This window comes from Panulirus ornatus, chromosome 7 (genome assembly GCF_036320965.1).
Source record: "Panulirus ornatus isolate Po-2019 chromosome 7, ASM3632096v1, whole genome shotgun sequence".
Taxonomy (NCBI): Eukaryota; Metazoa; Arthropoda; class Malacostraca; order Decapoda; family Palinuridae; genus Panulirus; species Panulirus ornatus.
This window is the reverse complement of record NC_092230.1, coordinates 36,878,823-36,896,056: the sequence shown is the minus strand read 5'-3', so window position 1 is coordinate 36,896,056 and position 17,234 is coordinate 36,878,823. Positions and strand designations below refer to the sequence as shown.

General features: G+C 42.2%; 1 protein-coding gene across 1 annotated transcript in view; it reads right to left on the bottom strand.

Moving 5' to 3' along the window:
• Nf1 (neurofibromin 1) overlaps nt 1-17,234 on the bottom strand; it is a 1,160,697-nt gene that overhangs the window by 300,414 nt on the left and 843,049 nt on the right. The gene's annotated exons all lie outside the window — the stretch shown is intronic.

Sequence of the window (17,234 nt, the reverse complement as noted above, 5' to 3'; positions counted from 1 at the left end):
CATACACCTATCAATTAACAAGTAATCCAATAACACTCTCTGGCCGTCTCTCCTACTTACATACGTATACTTATGTATATCTCTCTTTTTAAACCAGGTATTCCCAATCACTAGTCCTTTTTCAGCACATAAATCTACAAGCTCTTCACAATTTCCATTTACAACACTGAACACCCCATGCACACCAACTATACCCTCAACTGCCACATTACTCACCTTTGCATTTAAATCACCCATCACTATAACCCAGTCTCAGGCATCAAAGCTGCTAACACACTCACTCAGCTGCTCCCAAAACGCTTGCCTCTCATGATCTTTCTTCTCATGCCCAGGTGCATAGGCACCAATAATCACCTATCTCTCTCCATCCACTTTCAGTTTTACCCATATCAATCTAATTTACTGTTCTACACTCTATCACATACTCCCACAACTCCTGCTTCAGGAGTCGTGCTACTCCTCCCTTTGCTCTTGTCCTCTCACTAACCCTGACTTTACTCCCAAGACATTCCAAACCACTCTTCCCCTTTACCCTTGAGCTTCATTTCAATCAGAGCCAAAATATCCAGGTTTCTTTCCTCAAACATACTACCTATCTCTCCTTTTTCCTCATCTTTGTTGCATCCACACAAATTTAGACACCCCAATCTGAGCCTTCAAGGGAGCACTCCCCGCATGACTCCTTTTGTTTCCCCTTTTAGAAAGTTAAAACACGAGGAGGGGAGGGTTTCTAGCCCCCCCCCCCCCCCTGTCCCCTTTAGTTGCCTTCTATGACACGCAGTGAATGCGTGGGAAGTATTCTTTCTCCCCTCACCAGGGATAAGCAATCAATCTTTTTTTTTTTTTTTTTTTTTTGCTTTGTCGCTGTCTCCCGCGTTTGCGAGGTAGCGCAAGGAAACAGACAAAAGAAATGGCCCAACCCACCCCCATACACATGTATATACATACACGTCCACACACGCAAATATACATACCTACACAGCTTTCCATGGTTTACCCCAGACGCTTCACATGCCCTGATTTAATCCAATGACAGCACGTCAGCCCCGGTATACCACATCGATCCAATTCACTCTATTCCTTGCCCTCCTTTCACCCTCCTGCATGTTCAGGCCCCAATCACTCAAAATCTTTTTCACTCCATCTTTCCACCTAAAATTTGGTCTCCCACTTCTCCTCGTTCCCTCCATCTCCGACACATATATCCTCTTGGTCAATCTTTTCTCACTCATTCTCTCCATGTGCCCAAACCATTTCAAAACACCCTCTTCTGCTCTCTCAACCACGCTCTTTTTATTTCCACACATCTCTCTTACCCTTACGTTACTTACTCGATCAAACCACCTCACACCACACATTGTCCTCAAACATCTCATTTCCAGCACATCCATCCTCCTGCGCACAACTCTATCCATAGTCCATGCCTCGCAACCATACAACATTGTTGGAACCACTATTCCTTCAAACATACCCATTTTTGCTTTCCGAGATAATGTTCTCGACTTCCACACATTCTTCAAGGCTCCCAGGATTTTCGCCCCCTCCCCTACCCTATGATTCACTTCCGCTTCCATGGTTCCATCCGCTGCCAGATCCACTCCCAGATATCTAAAACACTTTACTTCCTCCAGTTTTTCTCCATTCAAACTTACCTCCCAATTGACTTGACCCTCAACCCTACTGTACCTAATAACCTTGCTCTTATTCACATTTACTCTTAACTTTCTTCTTTCACACACTTTACCAAACTCAGTCACCAGCTTCTGCAGTTTCTCACATGAATCAGCCACCAGCGCTGTATCATCAGCGAAGAACAACTGACTCACTTCCCAAGCTCTCTCATCCCCAACAGACTTCATACTTGCCCCTCTTTCCAAAACTCTTGCATTCACCTCCCTAACAACCCCATCCATAAACAAATTAAACAACCATGGAGACATCACACACCCCTGCCGCAAACCTACATTCACTGAGAACCAATCACTTTCCTCTCTTCCTACACGTACATATGCCTTACATCCTCGATAAAAACTTTTCACTGCTTCTAACAACTTGCCTCCTACACCATATATTCTTAATACCTTCCACAGAGCATCTCTATCAACTCTATCATATGCCTTCTCCAGATCCATAAATGCTACATACAAATCCATTTGCTTTTCTAAGTATTTCTCACATACATTCTTCAAAGCAAACACCTGATCCACACATCCTCTACCACTTCTGAAACCACACTGCTCTTCCCCAATCTGATGCTCTGTACATGCCTTCACCCTCTCAATCAATACCCTCCCATATAATTTACCAGGAATACTCAACAAACTTATACCTCTGTAATTTGAGCACTCACTCTTATCCCCTTTGCCTTTGTACAATGGCACTATGCACGCATTCCGCCAATCCTCAGGCACCTCACCATGAATCATACATACATTAAATAACCTTACCAACCAGTCAACAATACAGTCACCCCCTTTTTGAATAAATTCCACTGCAATACCATCCAAACCTGCTGCCTTGCCGGCTTTCATCTTCCGCAAAGCTTTTACTACCTCTTCTCTGTTTACCAAATCCTTTTCCCTAACCCTCTCACTTTGCACACCACCTCGACCAAAACACCCTATATCTGCCACTCTATCATCAAACACATTCAACAAACCTTCAAAATACTCACTCCATCTCCTTCTCACATCACCACTACTTGTTATCACCTCCCCATTTGTGCCCTTCACTGAAGTTCCCATTTGCTCCCTTGTCTTACGCACTTTATTTACCTCCTTCCAGAACATCTTTTTATTCTCCCTAAAAATTTAATGATACTCTCTCACCCCAACTCTCATTTGCCCTCTTTTTCACCTCTTGCACCTTTCTCTTGACCTCCTGTCTCTTTCTTTTATACATCTCCCACTCAATTGCATTTTTTCCCTGCAAAAATTGTCCAAATGCCTCTCTCTTCTCTTTCACTAATAATCTTACTTCATCCCACCACTCACTACCCTTTCTAATCAACCCACCTCCCACTCTTCTCATGCCACAAGCAATCATTCTTAGGAGGTATAAATTTTTGTGGTAAATTTCTCAGGAAACTCTCTTCCATGCTTGTACCATTGTATATGTTGTTAAGGAAGGGGGTGCAATGGCAAAAGTTGCAATCACAAAAAGCTGCATTTATGAAAGTAAAGCAGACTATTGTCCAGTGAGGTTTTGGTACATTATGATCCACATAGGACTCTTGTTTTGTCAGGTGATGAATCACCATTTGGTGTAATGGTAGTGCTAGCACACCAAAATGGTGACGGATCAGAAAAACCTATAGCTTTTGCTTCACACACACAAATGATGCTGAGAAAAATTATGCACATATTGACAGGGAGAGTTTGGCAAGTGTTTGCAGTGTGCTATTTTAAAAGCTATGTGTATGGATGATCATTCACATTTGTCACAGACCACAAGTCCAAAGTTTCACTTTCACATGAATGCATGGCAATGCCCTAAATGGCAAGTGCAAGAATACAATGTTGAGCCATCTCACTTGCTGCTTATGATTACCAGTTGAAATTTAGAAATGGTTGTGACAATGCAAATGCTGACCTTTTGACTACGTTACCATTGACAGAGAGACAAGCAACAGTACCAACCCCCAAAAATACTATATTGTTGTTAGAGCACACTGAAGATTCACCAGTTGCAGCTATGGTGGTATGGTGCAAAGAAGAATGGAGAGGTAAAAATGTTGGCATGGGGCAAGATGAATCAGAAAGAATGCAGATAGAAGTATGAAAGGAAGGTAACTGAAAGCTTAGATGGAAGTGCAATAAATGTAGGAATGCAGTCATGTGTGACCGAGGTGTTTAAAATGTTTACTGAAATACTATTAAAGGATGTCGAATTAGTGGTTGGATACAAGGTCATCAGATATAGGAATAAAAAGCGTAATGCATGGTGGACAGAAGAGATTAGAAATGCTGTGGAAGAGAAGAAAAAGGAATATAGTAGATTGTTCGACAGGAATGTACCATTGGATATTCAGCAGAGGAGGAGGTGAGAATATAAAATGTGTAAGTGGAATGTTAAGAAACTGATAGAGGAAGGCAAAGAAAGAGAAGACAAAGAATTTGGAGGAAATGTAAGTGAACACTTTTGGGATAATAAGAAACTATACTGGAAAGAGGTGAAATAGGAAACAGGTGGATGTAAGAGTGGAAATGTTAATGTGAAAAGCAAAGAAGGGAAGGTGAGAAATCAAATGAAGGATGTGAAAGGAAGATGGAAAGAACATTTTGAAGAACTGGTGAATGTGGAAGAACAGGAGACAGCCGTCATTACATGCAACTGCAAGAGCCTATAGCAAAAAAAGGAGGTAAGAAGGGCAATAATGAGGTTGAAGGTAGAAGAGGCACCTGGAGTGAATGGGATTACAGCTGAAATACTGAAGTATGGAAGAAAAAGTGCAATAAAGTGAATGCAGCTGATGTGTAATTCAACATGAAAACAGAAGGTTGTGCCAGAGGATTGGGGGAAAGCTATTATTGTTCCTTTATTCAAAGAAAAAGGTGCTACAGATGTATGCAGATATAATGGGGGAATAAGTTTGTTTATATTTCAGAGGAATAAGAATATTCTTTCTACCCTACCGCTGGGGATAGGGGAGAAAGAATACTTCCCACATATTCCCAACACATTGTAGAGGGTGACTAAAAGGGGTGAGAGTGGGGGGCTGGAAATCCTCCCCTTTAGTTTTCACTTTTCCAAAGGATGGAACAGAGAAGGGGGCCAAGTGAATAAATTTCCCTCCAAGGCTCAATACCCTGTTCTTGATGCTAACTTGCTAAAGTGGGAAATGGCGAATATGCATGAAAAAAAAGTCTGTTAAGTATACCAGGAGGAGTGTAAGCAAAAATGTTAATTGACAGAGTAATGTTTGAGAATGAATGCAGAATAAGTGAAGAGGAAAGGGGTTTTAGGAAAGGTAGGAGATGTATGGTAAAGATTACCATGGAAAAGTATTTAGCAAAATGTAAGGTGTAAGCAGCTTTTATGGATCTACAGGAAGTGTATGAAAGAGTCGAGTGAAATGCTTTATGGGATGAGTTAAGGATATGTGGGGTAGGGGGACAACTACTGAATGGTGTGAAATACTTTTATAGTGGAGCAAATGCATGTGTATGAGTGGATGGAAAGTTGAGTGAAAGTTTTGGTATACATGTAGGTGTGGGACAAGGCTATGTGATGTCACAGTAGTTTTTAATATATCTATAGATGGAGTGATAAGAGATGAAAGCAAAACTGTGGAAAAAAGGTACAGAGATGGAGTGTTGTGGTGAGATATGGAAAATAATGGCAAGCCTGTTTGTGGATGATACTGTGTTGTTTGCCTAAAGTGAAGAGGAGTTGCAGAAGGTTGTAAGCGTGTTTTATGACGTGAGTAAATGTAAGCGTTTGAAGGCAAATGCAAGTAAAAATAGAGTAATGGTGTTTGCAAGGAAACAGAGTGAAAGTATAGATTTTGTAAAACCATACAGAGTGAAAGAAAAAAGTGTATTAAACTGTGCTTCTGATATGGTGGGAGAAAGACTGGAAGAGGTGAAAGAATTTAAGTATTTAGGAGCTGTCTTGGGTAAGTTTGGCGATATGGAAGGAGTGATAGGGGAGAAAGCAGTACAAGACTGAAGAGTTGAATCCCTTAATAGTACAATTAAAGTGGTTGGTGTGAGAGGAAGAACACCTGTGACATGGGCAAATAGGGTTGAGGAATGCTGAAGGGAGAGATATCGTGAAAGAATGCGTGGAATGGTGTATGCAAGGATAGCATCTAAAGACAGGGATAAGTATAGACTCTTTTGCCGCGGCTTTCCTTTGATTGGAGTTCCCAGGGGAAAAGACATCAGACATAGAGATAGATAGGGTAATAGAATAATGAAGGGTAGAGGTGTAAGTATGGAAGTGGAGAGGATTAAGGAACAGCACAGTCTTCCCAACCCTGACCTATGCAGCCAAAACATGGACATGGAATGAATCACAGGGGTCAAGAAACCAGGCTGTGGAAATGAGGTATTTGAGAGAAGCATTCAATGTGACTAGATGGAATGAAGAAAAAAATGAAGGGGTGTATGAGAGACGTGGTATAAAAGTGAAAACAATGGGTATGAATTGTGGCATGGCAAAGTGGGTGAAACGTACTACTTTGAGGTGAAAAAAGATGTGGAAAGACTGTAGGACTGGGAGTTAACAAGGAGATTGTATAACAGTACAATTAAAGGGGTTGGAGTGAGAGGAAGACCACCAATGCCATGGGGAAATAGATTGGAAGAATACTAGGAGAGAAACAGTGGGAGAATGAATGGAATGGTGTACGCAAGGGAGGCAAGGAAGGACAAGGATAAGTGGAGCCTCTTTTACCATAACCTCCCCTTGATGGGAGTTCACGGAGGGAAAGGGCGTCAGAGATATATATAGATAGGAAGATAGGTAGAAAGGGTAGAAGACTGCCCCTGAAACCAATATGAGGTATATATGTATGGTGAGTCATATCCCAACTCTTAGCAGAGACAAACTATTGGCTTTTACAGTAACAAAGAGTTTGGTATATGTAAAGAATCCAAACACTGTATTGATAACAAATTTTTTTTTTTTTTTTTTTGCTTTGTCGCTGTCTCCCGCGTTTGCGAGGTAGCGCAAGGAAACAGACGAAAGAAATGGCCCAACCCACCCCCATACACATGTATATACATACGTCCACACACACAAATATACATACCTACACAGCTTTCCATGGTTTACCCCAGACGCTTTATATGCCTTGATTCAATCCACTGACAGCACGTCAACCCCGGTATACCACATCGCTCCAATTCACTCTATTCCTTGCCCTCCTTTCACCCTCCTGCATGTTCAGGCCCCGATCACACAAAATCTTTTTCACTCCATCTTTCCACCTCCAATTTGGTCTCCCTCTTCTCCTCGTTCCCTCCACCTCCGACACATATATCCTCTTGGTCAATCTTTCCTCACTCATTCTCTCCATGTGCCCAAACCATTTCAAAACACCCTCTTCTGCTCTCTCAACCACGCTCTTTTTATTTCCACACATCTCTCTTACCCTTACGTTACTTACTCGATCAAACCACCTCACACCACACATTGTCCTCAAACATCTCATTTCCAGCACATCCATCCTCCTGCGCACAACTCTATCCATAGCCCACGCCTCGCAACCATACAACATTGTTGGAACCACTATTCCTTCAAACATACCCATTTTTGCTTTCCGAGATAATGTTCTCGACTTCCACACATTCTTCAAGGCTCCCAGAATTTTCGCCCCCTCCCCCACCCTATGATCCACTTCCGCTTCCATGGTTCCATCCGCTGCCAGATCCACTCCCAGATATCTAAAACACTTCACTTCATCCAGTTTTTCTCCATTCAAACTAACCTCCCAAGCGACTTGACCCTCAACCCTACTGTACCTAATAACCTTGCTCTTATTCACATTTACTCTTAACTTTCTTCTTTCACACACTTTACCAAACTCAGTCACCAGCTTCTGCAGTTTCTCACATGAATCAGCCACCCGCGCTGTATCATCAGCGAACAACAACTGACTCACTTCCCAAGCTCTCTCATCCCCAACAGACTTCATACTTGCCCCTCTTTCCAAAACTCTTGCATTCACCTCCCTAACAACCCCATCCATAAACAAATTAAACAACCATGGAGACATCACACACCCCTGCCGCAAACCTACATTCACTGAGAACCAATCACTTTCCTCTCTTCCTACACATACACATGCCTTACATCCTCGATAAAAACTTTTCACTGCTTCTAACAACTTGCCACACCATATATTCTTAATACCTTCCACAGAGCATCTCTATCAACTCTATCATATGCCTTCTCCAGATCCATAAATGCTACACACAAATCCATTTGCTTTTCTAAGTATTTCTCACATACATTCTTCAAAGCAAACACCTGATCCACACATCCTCTACCACTTCTGAAACTACACTGCTCTTCCCCAATCTGATGCTCTGTACATGCCTTCACCCTCTCAATCAATACCCTCCCATATAATTTCCCAGGAATACTCAACAAACTTATACCTCTGTAATTTGAGCACTCACTCTTATCCCCTTTGCCTTTGTACAATGGCACTATGCACGCATTCCGCCAATCCTCAGGCACCTCACCATGAGTCATACATACATTAAATAACCTTACCAACCAGTCAACAATACAGTCACCCCCTTTTTTAATAAATTCCACTGCAATACCATCCAAACCTGCTGCCTTGCTGGCTTTCATCTTCCGCAAAGCTTTTACTACCTCTTCTCTGTTTACCAAATCATTTTCCCTAACCCTCTCACTTTGCACACCACCTCGACCAAAACACCCTATATCTGCCACTCTATCATCAAACACATTCAACAGACCTTCAAAATACTCACTCCATCTCCTTCTCACATCACCACTACTTGTTATCACCTCCCCATTTGCACCCTTCACTGAAGTTCCCAAAAAAAGGGCAAATGAGAGTTGGGGTGAGAGAGTATCATTAAATTTTAGGGAGAATAAAAAGATGTTCTGGAAGGAGGTAAATAAAGTGCGTAAGACAAGGGATAACAAATGTATAAAGCACAAAATCACAAGATGAGGAAGATATTTCGCACGAAAAAATCACTGAAAAAGCTCGGGGACCTAAGCCTTTTAAGAAGTTACAGCTGTAGCATAAGCATAGCAGATATGAGACCAGTAAAAAAAAATTAATGACAGTTTACCTGACAGTACAGGGATGACGAAGCAACAAAAGGAATAAAAATGCAATATAAATAACAAAAGTATCAAATTAAGGAGATATCAAAGGCACTAGCTGTAGTAGCATATGGATATTTCAGGAGATAATGCAAAGGGGATAAGAGTGAGTGCTCAAATTACAGAGGTATAAGTTTGTTGAGTATTCCTGGTAAATTATATGGGAGGGTACTGATTGAGAGGGTGAAGGCATGTACAGAGCATCAGATTGGGGAAGAGCAGTGTGGTTTCAGAAGTGGTAGAGGATGTGTGGATCAGGTGTTTGCTTTGAAGAATGTATGTGAGAAATACTTAGAAAAGCAAATGGATTTGTATGTAGCATTTATGGATCTGGAGAAGGCATATGATAGAGTTGATAGAGATGCTCTGTGGAAGGTATTAAGAATATATGGTGTGGGAGGCAAGTTGTTAGAAGCAGTGAAAAGTTTTTATCGAGGATGTAAGGCATGTGTACGTGTAGGAAGAGAGGAAAGTGATTGGTTCTCAGTGAATGTAGGTTTGCGGCAGGGGTGTGTGATGTCTCCATGGTTGTTTAATTTGTTTATGGATGGGGTTGTTAGGGAGGTAAATGCAAGAGTTTTGGAAAGAGGGGCAAGTATGAAGTCTGTTGGGGATGAGAGAGCTTGGGAAGTGAGTCAGTTGTTGTTCGCTGATGATACAGCGCTGGTGGCTGATTCATGTGAGAAACTGCAGAAGCTGGTGACTGAGTTTGGAAAAGTGTGTGGAAGAAGAAAGTTAAGAGTAAATGTGAATAAGAGCAAGGTTATTAGGTACAGTAGGGTTGAGGGTCAAGTCAATTGGGAGGTGAGTTTGAATGGAGAAAAACTGGAGGAAGTGAAGTGTTTTAGATATCTGGGAGTGGATCTGGCAGCGGATGGAACCATGGAAGCGGAAGTGGATCATAGGGTGGGGGAGGGGGCGAAAATCCTGGGGGCCTTGAAGAATGTGTGGAAGTCGAGAACATTATCTCGGAAAGCAAAAATGAGTATGTTTGAAGGAATAGTGGTTCCAACAATGGTGTATGGTTGCGAGGCGTGGGCTATGGATAGAGTTGTGCGCAGGAGGATGGATGTGCTGGAAATGAGATGTTTGAGGACAATGTGTGGTGTGAGGTGGTTTGATCGAGTGAGTAACGTAAGGGTAAGAGAGATGTGTGGAAATAAAAAGAGCGTGGTTGAGAGAGCAGAAGAGGGTGTTTTGAAATGGTTTGGGCACATGGAGAGAATGAGTGAGGAAAGATTGACCAAGAGGATATATGTGTCGGAGGTGGAGGGAACGAGGAGAAGTGGGAGACCAAATTGGAGGTGGAAAGATGGAGTGAAAAAGATTTTGTGTGATCGGGGCCTGAACATGCAGGAGGGTGAAAGGAGGGCAAGGAATAGAGTGAATTGGAGCGATGTGGTATACCGGAGTTGACGTGCTGTCAGTGGATTGAAGCAGGGCATGTGAAGCGTCTGGGGTAAACCATGGAAAGCTGTGTAGGTATGTATATTTGCGTGTGTCGACGTATGTATATACATGTGTATGGGGGGGGTTTGGGCCATTTCTTTCGTCTGTTTCCTTGCGCTACCTCGCAAACGCGGGAGACAGCGACAAAGTATAATAAAAAAAAAAAAAAAATGCAAAGGAAGTAAATGCTGACTGTGAGAAGCTGAAGAATTTGTTTGGGAGGGTGATCAGGTGAATACAAACAAAGTCTCACCACACAGATCAACCTGAGGTTCAAAACTACTAACTATGGAGTACCATTTGTACTGTAGTTCGTGTGAATGACACTGTTTAGAATGTCATAATATCCATTATCTAAGCATCTATAAGAATGGTCAGTGAGGCTATATGTAATAGTTCAACCCATGGTCAATGAGGTTGTATGCAATAATCCAACATAAGTCAATGGGATTCATAAATACTGATAACTGACAGTACTTAAATCTACCCACCTTAACATGAATAATCAGTAAAGAAGTTAACTATATAAGGAAAATTATGAAAACACAGATCTTACCGGTCTGAGTAAAGGCTGCAGTCGAGTGAGGCACATAATGATAGAGTCTATAAGCGTTATATCAGAAAAACTTTCCAGCGCCTTAACCAGGATACGCAGAAGCTGCTTGATATCATGATCAACAACACTCTTGCCTGAAAAGCACATGACAAATTGCTTGTCATACAACATAGTGATAAATGCTAACACATACATATAGTTAAAAAAAATACTCTATCTCCATATAACTATTATGCCACTTCTCACATTTATGTCATGGCAACAAACAAAGGACCTACTCCACATACATTTATTTCAAATACAACAGAATGTTGGGGTGAAGAGGGTGGTGAGAGTAAGTGAGCTTGGGAAGGAGACTTGTGTGAGGAAGTACCAGGAGAGACTGAGTACAGAATGGAAAAAGGTGAGAACAATGAAGTAAGGGGAGTGGGGGAGGAATGGGATGTATTTAGGGAATCAGTGATGGATTGTGCAAAAGATGCTTGTGGCATGAGAAGAGTGGAAGGTGGGTTGATTAGAAAGGGTAGTGAGTGGTGGGATGAAGAAGTAAGATTATTAGTGAAAGAGAAGAGAGAGGCATTTGGATGATTTTTGCAGGGAAAAAATGCAATTGAGTGGGAGATGTATAAAAGAAAGAGACAGGAGGTCAAGAGAAAGGTGCAAGAGGTGAAAAAGAGGGCAAATGAGAGTTGGGGTGAGAGAGTATCATTAAATTCTTAGGGAGAATAAAAAGATGTTCTGGAAGGAGGTAAATAAAGTGCGTAAGACAAGGGAGCAAATGGGAACTTCAGTGAAGGGCGCAAATGGGGAGGTAATAACAAATAGTGGTGATGTGAGAAGGAGATGGAGTGAGTATTTTGAAGGTTTGTTGAATGTGTTTGATGATAGAGTGGCAGATATAGGGTGTTTTGGTCGAGGTGGTATGCAAAGTGAGAGGGTTAGGGAGAATGATTCGGTAAACAGAGAAGAGGTAGTAAAAGCTTTGCGGAAGATGAAAGCCAGCAAGGCAGCAGGTTTGGATGGTATTGCAGTGGAATTTATCAAAAAAAGGGGGTGACTGTATTATTGACTGGTTAGTAAGGTTGAAGGCATGTACAGAGCATCAGATTGGGAAAGAGCAGTGTGGTTTCAGAAGTGGTAGAGGATGTGTGGATCAGGTGTTTGCTTTGAAGAATGTATGTGAGAAATACTTTGAAAAGCAAATGGATTTGTATGTAGCATTTATGGATCTGGAGAAGGCATATGATAGAGTTGATAGAGATGCTCTGTGGAAGGTATTAAGAATATATGGTGTGGGAGGCAAGTTGTTAGAAGCAGTGAAAAGTTTTTATCGAGGATGTAAGGCATGTGTACGTGTAGGAAGAGAGGAAAGTGATTGGTTCTCAGTGAATGTAGGTTTGCGGCAGGGGTGTGTGATGTCTCCATGGTTGTTTAATTTGTTTATGGATGGGGTTGTTAGTGAGGTGAATGCAAGAGTTTTGGAAAGAGGGGCAAGTATGAAGTCTGTTGGGGATGAGAGAGCTTGGGAAGTGAGTCAGTTGTTGTTCGCTGATGATACAGCACTGGTGGCTGATTCATGTGAGAAACTGCAGAAGCTGGTGACTGAGTTTGGTAAAGTGAGTGAAAGAAGAAAGTTAAGAGTAAATGTGAATAAGAGCAAGGTAATTAGGTACAGTAGGGTTGAGGGTCAAGTCAATTGGGAGGTAAGTTTGAATGGAGAAAAACTGGAGGAAGTAAAGTGTTTTAAATATCTGAGAGTGGATCTGGCAGCGGATGGAACCATGGAAGCGGAAGTGGATCATAGGGTGGGGGAGGGGGCGAAAATCCTGGGAGCCTTGAAGAATGTGTGGAAGTCGAGAACATTATCTCGGAAAGCAAAAATGGGTATGTTTGAAGGAATAGTGGTTCCAACAATGTTGTATGGTTGCGAGGCGTGGGCTATGGATAGAGTGGTGCGAGGAGGATGGATGTGCTGGAAATGAGATGTTTGAGGACAATGTGTGGTGTGAGGTGGTTTGATCGAGTAAGTAACGTAAGGGTAAGAGAGATGTGTGGAAATAAAAAGAGCGTGGTTGAGAGAGCAGAAGAGGGTGTTTTGAAATGGTTTGGGCACATGGAGAGAATGAGTGAGGAAAGATTGACCAAGAGGATATGTGTCGGAGGTGGAGGGAACGAGGAGAAGTGGGAGACCAAATTGGAGGTGGAAAGATGGAGTGAAAAAGATTTTGTGTGATCGGGGCCTGAACATGCAGGAGGGTGAAAGGAGGGCAAGGAATAGAGTGAATTGGATCGATGTGGTATACCGGGGTTGACGTGCTGTCAGTGGATTGAATCAGGGCATGTGAAGCGTCTGGGTAAACCATGGAAAGCTGTGTAGGTATGTATATTTGCGGTGTGGACGTAATGTATATACATGTGTATGGGGTGGGTTGGGCCATTTCTTTCGTCTGTTTCCTTGCGCTACCTCGCAAACGCGGGAGACAGCGACAAAGCCAAAAAAAAAAACAAAAAAAAAAATTTCCATTGTATGAAAAGAAAGAGCACTTCTCAAAACCATTACTTTGAAGAACATAAAGGTAACTACAGTTTATAAATTATGCAAATCTGTTGGATGAAGAAGTAAATGATGCATGTAGGGTTATCATGTACCAACAGAAATATTCAATCCTCTTATCTACAAGCAGAAATGTGCCAAACATTCTGCTGACTACCTTCCACCTACAGGCAACAAAAAATTCTAAAACATTTGCAGAAGAATTTTGAAGTTTCCATTGGATATAACACTACCAAAATGGATATCACTCTATTCCTTGCCCTCCTTTCACCCTCCTGCATGTTCAGGCCCCGATCACACAAAATCTTTTTCACTCCATCTTTCCACCTCCAATTTGGTCTCCCTCTTCTCCTCGTTCCCTCCACCTCCGACACATATATCCTCTTGGTCAATCTTTCCTCACTCATTCTCTCCATGTGCCCAAACCATTTCAAAACACCCTCTTCTGCTCTCTCAACCACGCTCTTTTTATTTCCACACATCTCTCTTACCCTTACGTTACTTACTCGATCAAACCACCTCACACCACACATTGTCCTCAAACATCTCATTTCCAGCACATCCATCCTCCTGCGCACAACTCTATCCATAGCCCACGCCTCGCAACCATACAACATTGTTGGAACCACTATTCCTTCAAACATACCCATTTTTGCTTTCCGAGATAATGTTCTCGACTTCCACACATTCTTCAAGGCTCCCAGAATTTTCGCCCCCTCCCCCACCCTATGATCCACTTCCGCTTCCATGGTTCCATCCGCTGCCAGATCCACTCCCAGATATCTAAAACACTTCACTTCATCCAGTTTTTCTCCATTCAAACTAACCTCCCAAGCGACTTGACCCTCAACCCTACTGTACCTAATAACCTTGCTCTTATTCACATTTACTCTTAACTTTCTTCTTTCACACACTTTACCAAACTCAGTCACCAGCTTCTGCAGTTTCTCACATGAATCAGCCACCCGCGCTGTATCATCAGCGAACAACAACTGACTCACTTCCCAAGCTCTCTCATCCCCAACAGACTTCATACTTGCCCCTCTTTCCAAAACTCTTGCATTCACCTCCCTAACAACCCCATCCATAAACAAATTAAACAACCATGGAGACATCACACACCCCTGCCGCAAACCTACATTCACTGAGAACCAATCACTTTCCTCTCTTCCTACACATACACATGCCTTACATCCTCGATAAAAACTTTTCACTGCTTCTAACAACTTGCCACACCATATATTCTTAATACCTTCCACAGAGCATCTCTATCAACTCTATCATATGCCTTCTCCAGATCCATAAATGCTACACACAAATCCATTTGCTTTTCTAAGTATTTCTCACATACATTCTTCAAAGCAAACACCTGATCCACACATCCTCTACCACTTCTGAAACTACACTGCTCTTCCCCAATCTGATGCTCTGTACATGCCTTCACCCTCTCAATCAATACCCTCCCATATAATTTCCCAGGAATACTCAACAAACTTATACCTCTGTAATTTGAGCACTCACTCTTATCCCCTTTGCCTTTGTACAATGGCACTATGCACGCATTCCGCCAATCCTCAGGCACCTCACCATGAGTCATACATACATTAAATAACCTTACCAACCAGTCAACAATACAGTCACCCCCTTTTTTAATAAATTCCACTGCAATACCATCCAAACCTGCTGCCTTGCTGGCTTTCATCTTCCGCAAAGCTTTTACTACCTTTTCTCTGTTTACCAAATCATTTTCCCTAACCCTCTCACTTTGCACACCACCTCGACCAAAACACCCTATATCTGCCACTCTATCATCAAACACATTCAACAGACCTTCAAAATACTCACTCCATCTCCTTCTCACATCACCACTACTTGTTATCACCTCCCCATTTGCACCCTTCACTGAAGTTCCCAAAAAAAGGGCAAATGAGAGTTGGGGTGAGAGAGTATCATTAAATTTTAGGGAGAATAAAAAGATGTTCTGGAAGGAGGTAAATAAAGTGCGTAAGACAAGGGATAACAAATGTATAAAGCACAAAATCACAAGATGAGGAAGATATTTCGCACGAAAAAATCACTGAAAAAGCTCGGGGACCTAAGCCTTTTAAGAAGTTACAGCTGTAGCATAAGCATAGCAGATATGAGACCAGTAAAAAAAAATTAATGACAGTTTACCTGACAGTACAGGGATGACGAAGCAACAAAAGGAATAAAAATGCAATATAAATAACAAAAGTATCAAATTAAGGAGATATCAAAGGCACTAGCTGTAGTAGCATATGGATATTTCAGGAGATAATGCAAAGGGGATAAGAGTGAGTGCTCAAATTACAGAGGTATAAGTTTGTTGAGTATTCCTGGTAAATTATATGGGAGGGTACTGATTGAGAGGGTGAAGGCATGTACAGAGCATCAGATTGGGGAAGAGCAGTGTGGTTTCAGAAGTGGTAGAGGATGTGTGGATCAGGTGTTTGCTTTGAAGAATGTATGTGAGAAATACTTAGAAAAGCAAATGGATTTGTATGTAGCATTTATGGATCTGGAGAAGGCATATGATAGAGTTGATAGAGATGCTCTGTGGAAGGTATTAAGAATATATGGTGTGGGAGGCAAGTTGTTAGAAGCAGTGAAAAGTTTTTATCGAGGATGTAAGGCATGTGTACGTGTAGGAAGAGAGGAAAGTGATTGGTTCTCAGTGAATGTAGGTTTGCGGCAGGGGTGTGTGATGTCTCCATGGTTGTTTAATTTGTTTATGGATGGGGTTGTTAGGGAGGTAAATGCAAGAGTTTTGGAAAGAGGGGCAAGTATGAAGTCTGTTGGGGATGAGAGAGCTTGGGAAGTGAGTCAGTTGTTGTTCGCTGATGATACAGCGCTGGTGGCTGATTCATGTGAGAAACTGCAGAAGCTGGTGACTGAGTTTGGAAAAGTGTGTGGAAGAAGAAAGTTAAGAGTAAATGTGAATAAGAGCAAGGTTATTAGGTACAGTAGGGTTGAGGGTCAAGTCAATTGGGAGGTGAGTTTGAATGGAGAAAAACTGGAGGAAGTGAAGTGTTTTAGATATCTGGGAGTGGATCTGGCAGCGGATGGAACCATGGAAGCGGAAGTGGATCATAGGGTGGGGGAGGGGGCGAAAATCCTGGGGGCCTTGAAGAATGTGTGGAAGTCGAGAACATTATCTCGGAAAGCAAAAATGAGTATGTTTGAAGGAATAGTGGTTCCAACAATGGTGTATGGTTGCGAGGCGTGGGCTATGGATAGAGTTGTGCGCAGGAGGATGGATGTGCTGGAAATGAGATGTTTGAGGACAATGTGTGGTGTGAGGTGGTTTGATCGAGTGAGTAACGTAAGGGTAAGAGAGATGTGTGGAAATAAAAAGAGCGTGGTTGAGAGAGCAGAAGAGGGTGTTTTGAAATGGTTTGGGCACATGGAGAGAATGAGTGAGGAAAGATTGACCAAGAGGATATATGTGTCGGAGGTGGAGGGAACGAGGAGAAGTGGGAGACCAAATTGGAGGTGGAAAGATGGAGTGAAAAAGATTTTGTGTGATCGGGGCCTGAACATGCAGGAGGGTGAAAGGAGGGCAAGGAATAGAGTGAATTGGAGCGATGTGGTATACCGGAGTTGACGTGCTGTCAGTGGATTGAAGCAGGGCATGTGAAGCGTCTGGGGTAAACCATGGAAAGCTGTGTAGGTATGTATATTTGCGTGTGTCGACGTATGTATATACATGTGTATGGGGGGGGTTTGGGCCATTTCTTTCGTCTGTTTCCTTGCGCTACCTCGCAAACGCGGGAGACAGCGACAAAGTATAATAAAAAAAAAAAAAAAATGCAAAGGAAGTAAATGCTGACTGTGAGA